This window comes from Myxine glutinosa, chromosome 13 (genome assembly GCF_964187855.1).
Source record: "Myxine glutinosa chromosome 13, kmMyxGlut1.1, whole genome shotgun sequence".
NCBI classification, from domain to species: domain Eukaryota; kingdom Metazoa; phylum Chordata; class Myxini; order Myxiniformes; family Myxinidae; genus Myxine; species Myxine glutinosa.
The window spans coordinates 6,825,755-6,831,006 of record NC_136273.1 but is presented as its reverse complement, the minus strand read 5'-3'; positions in this window follow the sequence as shown (position 1 = coordinate 6,831,006).

Below are 5,252 nucleotides of genomic sequence, written 5' to 3'. Positions count from 1 at the left end.
GAGAGCATCTGCTGGATGGACAACAGTCTCTGTAGCACTTCACAAATCTAGACTATGTGCGAGTGGCCAGACGGAGGCCACTCCTGAAAAAAGTCACATGACAGCACACCTGGAATTTGCAAAAAGGCATGTGAAAAGACTGAGAACATGAGGCAAAATATTCTGTGGTCTGATGAGATGAAAATTGAACTCTGACCTGAATGCAAAGCGCTACATCTGGTGGAGACCTAGCACAGGTCACCCATATGAAACATCTCCACTGTGAAGCATGGTGGTGGCAGCATCACGCTATGGAGATGCTTTTCAGCGGTAGGGACTGGGAGATTTGTAAAGATAGAGGGAACAATGAATGAAGCCGAATCCTTGAGGAGAACCTGCTTCAGTGCAAAATACCTTAGACAGCGGCGAATGTTCTAACAGGACAATGACCCCAAACATACAGCCAAAGCAACACTGGAATGGCTTCAGAACAAGACCATGAAAGTCCTCGAGTAGGCCAGCCAAAGCCCAGACTTTAATCCCATTGAGAATCTGTGGAAAGACTTGAAGATTGCTGTTCACTGACGCTCTCCACCCAATTTGACAGAGATTGAGCAAATCTGCAAGGAAGAATGGGGGATACTCCGCATATCCAGATGTGCAAAGCTGATAGACATACCCAAGAAGACTCAAAGCTGTAATCGCTGCCAAAGGCGCTTCTACCAACAATTGACTCGGGGTTGAATGCTGATGTAAATTAGATATTTCTGTATTCCATTTTAAATTACTTTGTAATAAATTTCTTAAAAATAAAAAGATTGCGCTTTGACATTGGGTTGGGGGAGGGGAGTATTATGTGCAGATGGATCAGTGACAAAAAAAAATCTCCATTTAATCCATTTTATTTTCAGGCTATAACACAACAAAAGGTGAAAAATATTTTTATGGAAATAATACAAGCCCTTGCCCAGTGTTAGCTCCAATGTTTGCCATTCAAGGTACAAGCAAACAGAAAGTACTGTAATTTAAAATTGCAGGGAAAATATCGGCGATGCACCACTTTAAAGTTTAGGATCTTGGTCCTTAAACGGTTTAAAGCCTTACATTTTGGTCGAACAGTAAACTAATGTTTTACTCCACTAATACCTGCATTTTTTTATTTATCTTTGCTTGTATAATAAATAGATGCCCCCACTCCCCCCCCCCCCCCCCATGGGATAACAGGATATGATTCATGTCACAGATGTATGGGTGAGCTTCCCTTTTTATTTTTATTTTTTTAACACTGCGTTGCCTGTTTGGTACTGCCGTCTGGAACAGCTTTTTTGTTTTTATTTATTTATTTATTTATTTGTATGCTTGTTTGAGGCTCTTCAAGCTACAAATGTCTGTCCGCATGTATATCCCTTCTGCCAGCATTTTGCGGGTTTATTCCCTTTAAAATTCGTTCTCTGCAACTGTTGGTCTGATTGACCTGGAATTTTAACCAAAGGAGTGCCTTCCCCTGTGTTTTTTTTTTAATGACGATTATGACGGTCACGTGGTACAGGCACCATCTTGGAAAAACTGAAAAACTTTGCACCTCTATGCATCTGATACCGTTCCATGGAAAAACCAAAAAAATTGAGATGGCTCATTGTAAAGTACTCTCCCCATGGGGAATAACACACTACTTGACCAAAAGTATGTGGACACCCCTTCTAATTGGGGGGTTTGGCTATTTCAGCCACACCCATTGCTGACAGGTGTATATATATAATCAAGCACACAGCCATGCAATCTCCATAGACAAACATTGGCAGTTTAATGGGCTGTACTGAAGAGCTCGGTGACTTTCAATGTGACACAGTCATAGGATGCCACCTTTCCAACAAGTCAGTTCATCAAATTTCTGCCCTGCTAAAGCTGCCCCCTCAACTCTAAGTGCTGTTATTGTGAAGTGGAACCGTCTGGTCGTCAGGTTCACTATGTCAATAAATTATATTTCGTTCAAAATCATGGTAGATTAGCAAACCTATACATTTTTGGAAAGGTTATAGCATAAGGAAACTAAAAATCAATGTTTACATTTGGAGAGATACCTGTATGGCGGCCATTTTGGATTTTCAAAATGGCCACTGTAAAATACATATTTTGTTCTATTTCTGCCTCTAATTACCCTAAAAACTTTTTAAAATATACTAAACCTATATTTTAAGGGACAAGGAATCCAATGAAAGTATCAAATTAGTGCTATGGGGAATGGTAAGACACGAATCAGGTTTTGAATTGCAAAATACTGACTTTATATTCGCGATAAGTTGCATAATCAAATACATGTTATCATTTTCTACAGGCAGTTAATAACATCAGTGTCACAATAATTCATATCACCAAACATACACAGGCAGTCAGCAAAATCATATATACACATGCAGTCAGTATAACTTCACATCTACACAGGCAGTCAATGGCATCAAACATACACGATTACAGAATATGCCATTTAGAGTTCGTCATCAGTCCTGTGTGTCGTATCCGACAATATAGTCCATCGTTTTCACAGTCCGTTCCACACAAGCAAAGGTCGGTCAAATTGATTGGCAAATCGAATTGGTCGAATGGTCGATCGGAATCGAATTCGATGAATCGAATCGAATTGGTCGAATGGTCGATCGAAGCGATTGGTCGAATTGGTCAAATGGAATTGGTCGAATTGGTCGGAATTGGCAAATGTAAACATTGATTTTCAGATTTTCCATGTAATAACGTTTCCAAAAATGTATAGGTTTGCTAATCTACCATGATTTTGAACGAAAAAACAGTGAACCTGACTATGGGAGCAACAACAGCTCAACCGTGAAGTCTTAGGCCACACAAGCTCACAGAATGCGACCGCCGAGTGCTGAAGTGCATAAATATTGTCTGTCCTCGGTTGCAACGCCCACTGCCGAGTTCCAAACTGCCTCTGGAAGCAACATCAGCACAACAACTGTTCGTCGGGATCTTCATGAAATGGGTTTCCATGGCCGAGCAGCCACACACAAGCCTAAGATTACCATACGCAATGCCAAGCGTCGGCTGGCGTGGTGTAAAACTCGCCGCCATTGGACTCTGGAGCAGTGGAGACTCGTTCTTTGGAGTGATGAATCGCTAATGCTCGTGTGGCTGAATGGAAGCAAATTCCCGCAGCAATGGTCCAACATCCAGTGGATAGCCTTCCCAGAAGAGTGGAGGCTGTTATCGCAGCAAAGGGGGGACCAACTTGATATTGATGCCCATGTTTTTGGAATGAGACATGTGATGTTCGGGTATCCACATACTTTTGGTCATGTGGTGCATGTTAATGATGTCATGGGGCATTATGACACCATAAATCGACAAATAGAAAGTTTGATCTGATCAGTATGAAATTTTGTCAGTGTGGTGTCGAGATAAATTGGTTGAGAAAAAAAAAATTGTCATCGGTCACGTGGTTCAACAGCAACGTTTTCACGGCGTTGCCCGTCGGGCATTGCCCTTTGGAACAGTTTCAGTCCAGTGTATGTATATCCCTCAAGCGTCCAATCAGAGCTGAGGATCTGGTCACATGACCTGGGGACAGCAGATCCTCCGCTCAGCAGATCCAAGCCCAGCTATGCCGTTGTTGGACTATCGGTCTTGAGATTAATGCATGCAGAAGCAAAAACAATTTCCGTTTGCTCATTGTACGAACCCAAGGGTCGATTGTGAGAAGTCAGGTGGGATATTAATGGAACTAGCAACGGTACCCGCCCTACGGGCGTGGCTTCAATTGGGAAGCCCAAATGAAAAGGAAAAATATCAGAAATTGAAGGTTTTCTTTTTATTTTAAACAATTAATATAAACATCCGTTAAATCATATCACACACAAATCATCAAAATCTAAACAGTACATGGCACCCATTTTGAAAAAAGATTGAATTCTGCAAAACGGAAGCGGCCGCTACATGTCTTTCTCAGTCGCACGTTTATGTGTGAAGAGTGCGCGCCGAATCTGTAACATGGAAGCGGCCGCTACACCTGTTTCTCAGTCGCTTTGCACACGCTGCCGTGTTACTTTGGAGCCGCACGTTTATATCAGAAGAGTTCGTCAGGAGTCGATCTACTCTCTCCTGGTACGTAGAATAAACAGTATTTGTAAAATTTCAACAAAAGCCACATCACTGTTCATATCGGTAAATATTATTCCATCGTGTTTGGAAAACTTGGAAAAACAAAATAGCCTATTTTACTCCCAGGGGTCCCAGGAATACTCACCCAAAATATCGTTGCGATCGGTTGAGCCGTTTTTGCGGTACCTTCGAACGGACAGACGGATATTTGGTGAATTATAGTATGGTGATAGGGTGTCGTCAATGAAAGGATTTTTTTTATCTGGAGTGGTGACAACCTGAATAGGATCGGATGTCATTACGTAGCAAAACATGACCATTATCTGGGCAATTGACCTACACAGACTGTCTTTTTGGGGAATGCCGATGATCCTTTAAGACCATGTTGTCTTTTTGGGAACTGGCCATTGAGAAGCGTACCATCAGATGCTCGACAAGTTTATTGTGCAATACCGCTGTGGTATTTCTGGGAATGGGTTTATTTGGGACACTGCGATTGAGAGACATTTTCATGTCTTTCCGTTCATCCGATCTCGATACCATTCCATATCCGAGGTGAGCACATGGCTGATATTTGGGCCTGGTAGGTTGCTAATCCCCATTTCTTTAAACACCACTTCCCCATTTTTTTAATATTGTTGGATTCATCAAGGATGTTTACCTTTGCTGAACTTCAAGATGTCCCGAAATATACGATGTGATTGAAGTTGAGAATCGACAGATGAAAATGAAAATCCAATTCCCTGTCTGTATGGAAGTCTTATTCTATCTTGTTTTCTTCCCCCCCCCCCCCTCCCGTTTCTTTTTAACACAATTGCTAAATGCAACTTAATGTTTCCTGTAAATCCCGTTCATTAAATGAACTTTATCTCAATTCAAACAAGAACGGCACTCAGTAGAGAGCATCCCTCTGCCTGGTGAACAGTTTACGTTTTGCATCTCGGAATGGACCAGAAAATCACAATACAGAATCACATTTAATCAAAATCAATCACAGCAATCACCATAGGTCCAGTCTTTTATAACCTGATCTTACCCTCGTTTTGGCCATATCACTCAATGGTAAAGAATCGCTTTAAAAATTCTAGTAGCCGAATCCGGATAATGATTTCGTCGGTGTCACATATGCTACATCTCTGCCAAATTTCATCCGAATCCGT